This window comes from Lycorma delicatula, chromosome 2 (genome assembly GCF_047948215.1).
Source record: "Lycorma delicatula isolate Av1 chromosome 2, ASM4794821v1, whole genome shotgun sequence".
NCBI lineage: Eukaryota > Metazoa > Arthropoda > Insecta > Hemiptera > Fulgoridae > Lycorma > Lycorma delicatula.
In genome coordinates this window covers 47,266,396-47,279,056 of record NC_134456.1, presented here as the reverse complement: position 1 = coordinate 47,279,056, position 12,661 = coordinate 47,266,396, and the positions used below count along the sequence as shown (strand labels likewise).

Genomic DNA, 12,661 nt, shown 5'->3' with positions numbered 1-12,661 from the left:
GCTAAAGAATACAACATATATTTCAATTTTAAGAAGTGAGGTTTGATAAAGTATTTTTGGATTATTTATGTAAGCATTATAGGTAACAAATTTCTTTAAAGTTTTTTTTAAAACGCCTATAAAGAAACCCGAAATCTGGTTTTTCGCGATATCCCTCACCTCCTTAAACAACTTTGAAACACTTAATATTACCAATGCCAAATATACAGAAATATTTAAGCCAAATTTGAAGAAAATCATTGCGGTCAATCGTGAGATAGAGTCAAAAGCAGTGGAACAAACGTATGCACATATATATATATATATATATATATATACTATCTGTACCCGCCACGCTTCGCTGTGGCACATTGTGGTTGCATGGATGAGAAATGAGAAACAAAACAAAGTATACGTTTCATAGAAGTTTAATTTTGCAATATTTGTGGATATACAATATTTTTGGTTTTTCCACTGTCTGCGTAGATATAAAGGCTATCTGGTTTGCCGACTCGTGAACACGCACATACTGTTGTCCATGTGAGAAGCAATCCGCATCTAAATCTAAACCACACAATTCTAAAGATTGACCTTGAGCTTTATTGATTGTGATTGCAAATGCCAATCGAATTGGGAATTGCAATCTTTTAAATTGAAATGGTGTATCGGTCGGGATCATGGGTATTCGAGGAATGAGGACATCTTCACCTTTGAAAGGCCCCGTTAAAATCGTTGCTTCCACTACGTTATTCATCAATTTCTTAACTGCAAGTCGCGTGCCGTTGCAGAGTTTTGGCTGATTAATATTCCGCAACAGGATAATTGGCACACCTATTTTCAATTTTAATATGTGTGGTGGCATCCCTGGCAGATCAAGTGAGTTTAAAAATTCCGTTGGATAATTTACTACTTCATCTGGTTCCACAACGGTGTCTATCGACTTATATGTAATTTCCTCACTTTGAATGCTGGATTGAAAAACATTATTAAGTTGAAAGACATCTTTATTCTTTGCGGCAAGGATAGCTCGTTCACTGAGCCAATTGTGATTTCTATGATTAATTTGAATATCAGGAAATACTTTTTCGATCAGTTCTTCATTCGATGTTACTAAATTACAAAAATTATCAGGAAATGATATTCGTCTAGACGCCTCATCGACTGGCAGCTGTCCGTTTCCAATGTCCAGTAACTGTCGTGAGAATACCTCAGCGGATGGATCATTTTGCAACTGGACACGCATATTCGTAGTCAACTGCAATGTACGTACGTGTCGCCAAAGTGTGAATATTTCAGGCAAGCATTTATTTCGTCTGCTGGTGTCGATCGAGAAATTACAGGATATGTTTGCCTAAAATCTCCTGCGAGCAATATCAAAGCATTCCCGAATGGTTGAACGTTTCCACGCAAATCTCGTAACGATCGATCAAGAGCTTTATGCGATTTTTTATGTGCCATCGTGCATTCATCCCAAACAATGAGTTTACATTTTTGTAATACTTTTCCCATACAGGATGCTTTGGAAATATTGCACGTGGGAGTCTCGATGATTTGCATGTTTAATGGCAACTTCAGAGGTGAATTCGCAGTCCTTCCACCTTGTAACAATGTCGCAACTATTCCAGACGAAGCAAGAGCTAAGGCTATGTCATTTTTTGATCGAACCGTTGCTAGAATCAATCTAATGAGGAATGTTTTCACAGTTCCTCCTGGCGCATCCAAGAAGAAGGCCCCCAAACCCGTCATTTATCATTTGCATTAGCGATCATAAATGCCTTTCTGTTCACGCGTTAATTTGGGAATGTTTGATTATTTCGACTTTTTTTGTTTGCATAGTCTTAAGTCTATCTGGGATATAAGAAAGTTGGGTGTTTTAATTTATTTACTGTAAGTCATCCTTCTTGGTGGCTTTTCTTTTTGTTTTGGTGTTTTTTTTTTGTTTTTTTTTTTTTAATAAAATACAGATGTTTTAGCTGTTAAATATAATTAAAGAAATTTGTTACTTAATCAGTTGTGATTTTTGTTTACATTGGCAACGGCCATACGGGCTATTTGTGATAGGTCGTTGTGTTTGACAGCGGCCATCTTGCATTGATCTGATTGGTTTTCCTTTGTTTACATTTCCATCTGATTTATTAGCCTCTTATTTATTAAAAAACTGAATAAATTAAAAATAGATAGATAGATTTATTAAAAAGTAGATGAAAACAATCTTTGATGCGGGTTATATATCGTACTAAAATTTGAGCTCAATCGGTGCAGAACATTTTGAGTTTTTGAAGCGTACACAAACGAACTTAACATTTGTATATATATATATATATATATATATATATATATATATATAATGTGCATAGCGTAAATATATATATATTTTTATTTTTGGTCTATGGTCTAGATGAACTAGTTGAAACCTAAAACGTAAAGATTTATAAAGAACCCGGTACCCTATATTTGATATGATCACCATGCTTTCCCCTTTAATGCAACTACTTTAGCAATATTCAATGGAAAAATTAAAATACCTACAAAATTACTCATACTTCTTGAGGCGTTAATGAAAATTATTTGAGTATATTTTTAAGCAGACATTAAACGGGATGTAAAAGATTTAGATATTTAAAAAAATAATTTTTATTAGTATATTAGGTCTACAACTAGATGTACAACAGTCCTAAATCCAAATTTTCAACATTCTACCGCTAATCGTTATTGAGTTATGCGAGATACATACATACGTACGTACAAATGTCACGCCGAAACTAGTCAAAATAAAAATTTATCAAACGAATAATATTGTTTTCGTAAAAGAAATTCTTTTAATTGTATTTTAAATTGGTGAGGTTTTTACCAACCGTTCGATAATTTATTAAAAATGGTAACGGACGTTTAATATAATATGACTCCCCTTGTAAATATAAGTACTGTGTTGCACTATATGAAAACATTTCAGATGTCTGAATCCACCGAGTTGGTCTAGTGGTGAACGCGTCCTCCTAAGTCAGCTGATTTGGAAGTCGAGATTTCCAGCGATTTCCAGACCTTATAAAGACAGTTACTTTTATACGGATTTGAAAACAGGATCGCGGATACCGGTGTTCTTTGGTGGTTGGGTTTCAATTAATCACACAACTCAGGAATGGTCGACCTGAGACTGTACAAGACTACACTTCATTTATACTCATACATATTATCCTCTGAAGTGTACCTGAATGGTAATTCCCGGAGGCTAAACAGGAAAATAAGGAAAAAGATTATAAATTTGACTTTCAATTTGACCCAAAATTAAAAATAAACTTTTAATTTTTATATTTACATTAAAGTAACAGCGTTTCTAACCGATTTTTAAGTCCATCAAAAATTTAAAAAAAGTAAGAAATAAGTTTACTTAAAATTTCATTTTTAAGCAATTATATTATACTTTTTTTTAAATTGAAAAATTAGAAAATGTTTAATTTTATTTTTAAAAACCGACTGTAAACTTAATAGTAAATTATATATATATATATATATATATATATATATATATATATATATTTTTTTTTTTAGTTAACTGACAGCTAAAGAAGATTGAATCATACTTCGTACGAACACATAATTTTCTAAGAGCGGAAGGTACTAATTTATATTCATGTGGGGAAAAACAGAGCTGCTACTGTTTGTATATACTGTCGTTAAAGGTGACCCTTCTATATTACTAGTACGAACAATTTAAATGATACTTGATGGAATACTTAAGGATGCTTAATTTTCATAATTACGGTCATACAAAAGTTAATAGTATTATTAATAATATTTCGTAGATTATAGAAAATTATTAGAATACAATTAAAAATCTTTAAATTGCCTCATAATAGACAGCAATTCCAACTTATCATTCGGCAGTTTTAGTTTCTTGGGCCAGTCAGAGGACCCTGGCAATAATTGAACAAGAAAAAAAACATGATATAAAAGTTCCAATTTTTATTCAACTAATAACTGATATTTATTTATTCATCAGTTTTATTTATTAAATTTATTTTAATCAAACAACTCCTGTAGTATGACAGGTGTTTCAAAATGACCCGTTATAGCAATAGATGGCAGCACTAATAAATAACTGATATGACACCTTTACATGATTCTTGTCAAAATGTTAAATGTAATGTTTCGATATTCCTTTCATTAATTAATTTGTATAAGCCTTTTGAAGTATATTTTGTACGAAGTATTGAAATCGTGAAAAATTTCGGTTTTCGGATTTCAATGGAAGTATCCATTTTGACTAGTTTCGGCGTGATTTCTGTACGTACGTATCTATCTCGCGTAACACAAAAACTATTAGCCGTAAGATGTTGAAATTTTAAATTTATTACTATTGTAACATCTACTTGTGCACCTCCCCTTTTGAGTGCTATCAACTGGACCGAAAGTGTAAAAAATAGCCGAAAATCCAAAACAAATGATTTTTTGGTGTTTTGTTAACTGCAGTAATAAGCTCTCGTTGAGAGCTTTTCAACGATAAATCATAAATGGTACTTATTTTCATTGGTTCCAGAGTGAAATAAAATTTTAATTAATAAGATATTTGGATCTTACAAGGGGAAGGCACATCGGTTCGACTCCGAATTCATATATATATATATATATATATAAATTTTAATTTTAATTTATTGGTTTATTAATAATTAATAAACTCTGAATGTAAAAAAAAATTACAATTAATAATAATTCAATAACAATATAAAATATATGTAAAGAATCAAAAGTTATTAGTGAAATAAAATGTTATATACTTTTCATTTTAGAAAAATGTTTGTATGTAATTTAATAGGCGTACAAAGAAGTCATGTGGTGTCCACATTAGATTTTTTCTGTTGGCATTATATTTTAGAATATTGCTGAAATATGTATATCAATATAAAAGGATATTTTGTCGGAAAATAAGAGAAAATTAAAACAAATAAAATTAATTGTGCTTTCAACGCTACTCTGGAAAATTATCACACATCCCTAATGCAATATTATATTAACAAAGTTGAGTACGTGTAATGTTATGAATTTTTATTTATTTTAACCTATATAACCTTGTCTTTGATAATGTAATTTGTAATGATTATTATAAACCGAACAACAAGGAAAATTTAGTAAAAATATAATGTGATAATAAAAAAATTAAAAAAAATAAAAATTAATTTAAAAAGCGTTTTTAATTATTTTAACGGTAGATAGACATAAAAAACAACACAATTATTATAAAATAAATTAAAAAATAAAATGTTATTGTGACTTCAAAATAACATGTTCATAATTGATGAGAGTACATATATTCAATTAGTTCATTTACTCTGTAGCAAGCAATATATTTTTAATTTTGTTTTGCCTGAAGTTAAATTATCACACCGTGTTTAATTATTTCACACATAACTTAAAACGATTTTAAATGTATCTCTTTAAATTATCAAAAAAGTCTATAATTTATAAAACGACGAAATCAAATTATATAAATATACGAGTCTGTAAATATTTTCTCTTCTAATATCAAAAATAATATTAATAGAAACTATTTTACTCATTTATGAAATTTTGGTTCGACATAAGAAAATTAAAAAGTTTTTATTTGAACATAAATCTACTCACACAAATTTAAAATCTATCGGAGATCGCTCACCTGAAACAAAAAAAAATTATATTTATTAATTATTAATAAAAAAAAAAAACAAATTTAATCTTTTTAATATAATATTACAAAAATCCGGCAATATTTGTATAACATTCGTAGTCGTTGTCGCTTGACAAATTTTTATTTCCAATATGTTAAGGTTTTTAAATTGTTATTTTGTCAATATTTTTATTTAAAGCCGCATCAACAATTAAATTCATAACGACTTATCAGTGTAATGTAACTGTACCGGTAAATGTGTAGTCTTGAACAAACTCAGGCCGAACATTCCTGAAGCGTGTGGTTAATTGAAAATCCAATTACCAAAGAGCACCGGTATCAAGAGTCTAGTATTCAAATCCGAATAAAAGCAAATACCTTAATCAGGATTTAAAGTTCAGAATTGTCGGATTTCAAAAATCAGCTGATTTATGACGAGGAGTTTACTACTAACCCAACCCAATAGGTTGTTTAATGATTTAATTATGCGATATTTAGAGTATAATTATTAATAAACAATTTGTGTCGATTTGACATATTGATCAAATTATATTTTTACTTCCTTATACTTATTTTCATTACTTCCAGAGTTATAGCCAAATAAACTTTTAATTAATGAAATACTTGGATCTTAGGCGAAGATACATCGGTTCGAATCAGAATTCGTCTCTATTTTTAACTTATTTTTTTAAATTTAAACATATGGATTTGATATTAATTATTAACCTCTCATGGTAAAAAAAAGAATTACGATTAATAACAATTCAATAACAAAAAAAAAAAAAATCAGAAGTCATTAATGAAATAAATTTTACGCAATTTTCATTAAAAAAAAATGTGTATATGCAATTTAATAAACGTACAAGAAAGTCAGTGGTGTTTACATCAGATTTTTTAACAATTATTCAATTATCATGTGACAATTATCATTTAATCAAACATGTTTTACGTATACAACAGCATCAACACTATGTGATGTTTATCTTATGAAAATCACACAACAGCGATTTTGAAAAAAAAGCTGTTACATTCGCATTTCTGTGATCATCATATGAAAAGGATTTTGGTAACATTATATGAAACATGACATAAGAATGAATATTCTCAAATTTCTGTTTAACCGAGGAATTAATGAGCACGTTATTTTTGTTAAATTTTAACAGCCTTGAAAATCAAAAAATATTATTAGAACACAATTTATTGAAAACGAATTAGCTACTAACAGAATTTCTTTTGCTAACTTTGAATCAGAACGTTATTTTCATTTTACTAGCTACAGGGCGTGCCTACGCCTCGCCTTCGCAGGAAGGCCCTCCGGGCGGGTTACCCTGACGGGCGGCGTCTCGGAATGGGATTACATGGTGTCCAAAATTGATTACCTCTTATATAAAAATATTTTTTTTTTAACGATGAAAGTTGATATAAGGAAAGTTAAATTAGAAATTGATACTAACGAATTGTGATTTTCCGCTAGTCATCGGTACCTTACGGCGCCTATATTTTGGTTATAGTTCATTATTTTATGAAGAAAAACAATCACATAAATAAATATGAGATACGTGAAAAAATTTTAAAACAACAGTTTTATCAAACGCACTAAAAGTTAAAAAATAATTTTACGACGGCATGTTTTAAAAACTTTTTTTATATATTTTCTATTTTCTAGTGCATTTAATGTAAGAGTGGGTTTTAAAAAGTTTTTTATGTATGTTTTATTTTCTACTTTTCAGTCTTTATAAGTTTAAAATTTACAGCTGCAATAGGGCACAGGTTTGAGCGTATTTAGCGAACGATCGGATCGTTACGATTTACGGTGGGCGAGTGCAATCAAACCACAAGGCTAAACGATTTAATTTCCGGATAACCAAGATCCGGTCGATCAAGAGTGTACCTGATGGGTTATACAGTTAGCGCTCGACCTGCTGATACACAAGCCGTTTGAATCGTGAAAATCGGAAGAGCGGTTGTCGAAATATTATGGTGGTACCGCATAGCACCCCCTCCACAATTTTCGAACGGCGCCCCGGTGGCACTTGAGAATATTATCACCCGACGAGTACTACGGAGCAGATGAGGTACTATCATAGGGGGTCGAAAAATTTTTCAGAGCTCTAGGATCGTCCGTTTTTGAAATATTTACGATTTTCGTCCGAAAATTCGGATCCGGTTAAAAAGTACTAAATTTTCCCAATACGTCGATATATACGAGTATAAATATATACTGTATATCGATATATAAAAATATAACAAATATACATCTTATAATCACGAGATATGTACTAACGAATCGAGATTTTCCGCTATTGATCGGTACATTCCGATGCTCAGCTAAGGGGGACGCACACACAGACACACATACAAATGCCTTTTAGTAGAATAGGATTCAGCGTAGTTTTAGTTATAACTTATACTCGTACACCGTCATTATATTGTCTTCATGTTAATTTTATCAAAACCTTAAAAAATTATGTAAATAACAACTATACCAAACAAATCAACCCGTTACAGATCTATAACCGAAATCTTTGTTATTCATTAAAAAAAATTCAACAAATATCAGCATTTAAATATAATTATTTTAAAAGACTACGAGTAGGGTATAGAGTCCCGAACGTGAAATCCCGGCTGACTTGGATCAGAAGACGATTTCAGTGTATACACAACTAGGTAGAATGTAAGAGAACAGGATCTGCATACTGACTGGGAACTTTACCAAGCCACGCATGCTGTTCACGTACGATCTTCAACATCTTACAACAAACAGCTCCCGCGTACATATACAATGCACTCCCCTCAGTCGCACGCACTCTCTCCCCTAAAGCACAATCATTGTAAAGTGGGTTCCTTCTGATATCTGGTATTCTGTTTACCTGAGATTTATAAATTTTAATATAATTAAACCACAAAATATCGTGGAAAAAGAAACAAATAAATGTAGAAACTTTTATTTATATATATATATATATATATATATAATTTATAAAATTAAAACAGTATTTGCACAAACCTGGTACAGGCTTGGATGTAATTTAAGTGAATAAAAGTTTAACAAAAAAAATAAAATTATCTAATGAACTAAAGTCTCATGAAAAATCAAGTTAAAACCTGCTACTATGTGTTAAATCCAATGTTACGCAATGAGTGATGTGGGTAAACCAACATCCTAGTCTCACGGATAAGGACAGTATTATGCAGGATGACGTATCTCATTTTAGCAACATTATAGGTACATGTATCGTGGAGTTACAAAACGTTTCACCGGCTATGAATGTTATAAAAAAATGTATGTATATTAAGTATAACTAAAATATAAAGGCGGGTCCTCCCTATAAGCAGCCACAGCTTGCCTCTACATCATTCCTATAACCCGGCAAGCAGAATACAAGCTACTGGTTGCCACAAAAGTAATTCACATGTGATATTTAAAAATAATTTTCGTAAATAACTACGCCAACCCACCGGGTTGATCTAGTGGTTAACGCGTCTTCCCAAATCAGCTGATTTGGAAGTCGAGAGTTACAGCGTTCAAGTCCTAGTAAAGCCAGTTAATTTTACACGGATTTGAATACTAGATCGTGGATACCGGTGTTCTTTGGTGGTTGGGTTTCAATTAACCAACATCTCAGGAATGGTCGAAAAGAGAATGTACAAGACTACACTTCATTTACACTCATACATATCATCCTCATTCATCCTTTAAACTATTATCTGAACGGTAGTTACCGGAGGCTAAACAGGAAATGAAGAAAGAAATAACTACGCCACGTCAAAGCATATCATAACATATAATAAATAAACAACTCATTTAATATACTTTTGGATTACGTCATTGTTACTGTTTATTTACAGTAAAACCTTAATTTAACATACTTCATTCTATTCTACATTCTACTACACTTCATTCACATTCATACATCATCCTCTGAAGTATACCTTACGATGGTTCCGGAAACTAAACATAAAAACAAATAGGGGATGCCATAGCGTACTACGGACCCGCTGTCAGATATTACATCACTATAAAATTAAAGATGAATATAAAATTAGGTTGCAAATTTAAATTAATCTCATTTAGATTCGAAACGTAAGCTCTTTGATTCTAAAATCTAAGCAATAATAAAAAATCTTACAGGTAAGAGATAATTTTATCAAAGTAATAATATTTTTATTTTAAAAATTAAACTAGTTCTAAACTTAAGATTTAAGATCTTATTTGTTATATCTAGCAACGCAGAAACAAATGTTTCTTAAAGAAAAACATTTTTGGTGTCAAAGAAAAAGATTCTAATAAAGAAGGAAACATTTCTCCAAAATAAAAACTTTTATATTTTATCACTTGTATTCTATCCAATACTGAATAGTCAACACAGTATTTAATCTCGGTAATGCGAGAAGGGGCCAGGCACTCGACACCGGAACAGCGGTATGAAGGAAGGGAAGATATCAACTATCCAAGAGAGATGATGGACCTCATTATGAATAAAAGACGGCTTACGAGAAGATGGCAATTCTACAGGAGACCTGAAGGTAGGACTTCTTTGAACAGGGCGGCACGCAGATTAAAAAAGGACTACTGAAGTCCATTAAAAGCGAAATAATGAAGGAGTACCTTGAGGATCGCTCAGAACACTTTTGTAAAATGCATTGGTTGATATTTTACGCTAGAAAGTATCATTATATAATTATATTTTTTAAAGAACAAAGAAAAGAGTGTTGATGAGCAGCTTTTGAAACGTTATCGTGACGAGGGAGATGAACTTCCATTTCATAATTGTAACGAGAGACAAAACTCGAGCGCATTATTACGGCCTAAAACAAAAACGGCAGAGCATAAAAAATTTACACTATGTTTCACCATAATCAAAAAAATTCAAAATACTACCCTCCGCGAAAAAACATTTCTTGAGTGTTCTTGGATTCCAAACACATGTATGTGAGTGACTAATATCGTCGACTGTAAATTCCGTGCAAGGAAGTTAAAACAAGAAAACAGATAGTTGTATAATGTCTGAAAATTCACGAAGCGAATAATTCTGTAACATGATAATGCTCGGCTATACACACATCGCTTGTAACAGCCGAGGATTTTATGAAGTTGAAATTTGAACTTATTCCAGACATACCGTACTCGTCAGATTTGGTGGCCAACGGTTTTTACTTCTTTTCGTTAAGGGTATTCATTTTACCATGGATGATGAACTGAAGAACGCAACGAGGTCGTGGATCAAGGAGAAATCGCTAGCAATCTTCATTGACAGAATGACAAAACTGGGTCAACATCGGGAGAAATGTGTAACTGTTAACGGAGACTATATGTAAAAATAAATGTAAGTTTTTGCCACAAATAAAATATACTTTTATGCCATACTTTTCATTCTCCACTGGATGGTGTATAGGCAGTTCCCATAAAAAGTCATATCAAGGATGCAATGACTGGCAATATGTTTCACAGTAACCTCAGCATGGAATTTACACCACGAGAATCTAAAATCGGGAAAAAAAATCAAGAATAAAAAAAAGAGGTGGGGACAGAGAAAGAACTATCTACCGACGTAAGAAATGCAATACGGAGTAAAAAACTCTACTTAATGAGAATTTAAGGCCCCTGGGTAAGCAGCGAGTGACTTTCACGCTTAGAAGGGATGAGGTATGTTTACGTAGGAAAAGCATATTATTCATCAATTATTTTGTTTTGATTACCTAAAGTGCAACACGGTGGAATAAGGAATGCTTTTTCTTTTGAAATTAAAATAAGAACAGAGCTTCTTAAGGAATAATATCCGGAATTGTGTAACATATGAGCAAATGTCCAATGGTATTAAAACTGATACCCACTAAAAAAAGTGGAAGTGGTACATGAACGAAAGGGATGTAACTGAATCCTTCGCAAATCTCTTCTATCGTATACAATATATTTAAAAAGTGACGCAACGTTGTGGGAAGATGAGTAAGTTGCAATAGCTGTTGATAGTGGTCAATTATGCGATTGACGTAATTAAATATGACATTGCAAGCTCATAAGCACATGTTGTAACGTCGGTCGAGAAATTGCAACGACACATTAATCAATTTCGTTCAGTAATTCGGGAACGGTATGAGGATGTTTTGTAAGCGGCATCTTTAAGATATCCCCACAAGAAAAAGTCAGGAGAGGATAAATTAGGAGACCGAGGTGGTCACAACTCCTTCAAAATCATTTGTTCATGAAAACACCGATTCAAGAAAGTCAGTGTTGTTGGCTGTACGAGCCGTGGCATTGTCCTGCTGAAACCACGTGTACTCTAGCCGTAGACTCTAGTCTGTATGTTGCGCTCACTGTTCACTGTGTCATGAAAGAATTCTGTACGGATGCATCTTTAAACACTTGCGCTTTGCCGTGCGGGCGCTACCAATAGAGAGACCCGACTGGCTAGATAGGCGGCGCACAGACATTTTGGGTCTACCAGAATATGTAGCTTGCACGTCGATCAACTTTTCTGGTGTTAGCACTTTCGGTCGAGCACTTTTGGCTGAATCTGCCACATTCCGTCTCTTGGAATTTGTCTACAGCCGCTTGATAGAGGACTTGTTTGGTGCATTCACACCATACTTTTCTAAGTAGACATTCTGGGTTTGAGCATAACTGGCACATCGAATGCATTGAGAGACAATGAATATTCTCTGCTGCATTGTGTAATCCATTTTTCCTCAATTAAATCAACAACAAAAGGGAGAGACATTATTCTATAATGTTGTATCATTTTTAGAACACGCTGTATATATCCAGAGTAATATTGGGCAGTAGATTACTTCTAACCATACTGATATTAATTTAAAGAAATTAAATAACTTTAAAGTAAAGAGGGCATAAATATTTGTTAGTTTTAACCGCTTGTTAAGGAAAAACAAACACTACTCTGCAAATTAGTTTCAAAGGAATATAAATATAAAAAAAAATTGTTGAATTCTTCTTTTTTATCTATAAGTGGGAAATGTTATATTAAATAATAGTATAGTAACAACAACAAAAAGGAGATAGAATAATAGTAAAAGCGTTAATTT

General features: G+C 32.1%; 1 protein-coding gene across 1 annotated transcript in view; it reads right to left on the bottom strand.

Moving 5' to 3' along the window:
- caps (capricious) overlaps positions 1-12,661 on the bottom strand; it is a 458,443-nt gene that overhangs the window by 366,579 nt on the left and 79,203 nt on the right. The window contains exon 2 of the mRNA XM_075355233.1: positions 5,599-5,629. The gene's annotated coding sequence lies outside the window, so the exon portion shown is untranslated. The remainder of the gene's footprint in view (positions 1-5,598; positions 5,630-12,661) is intronic.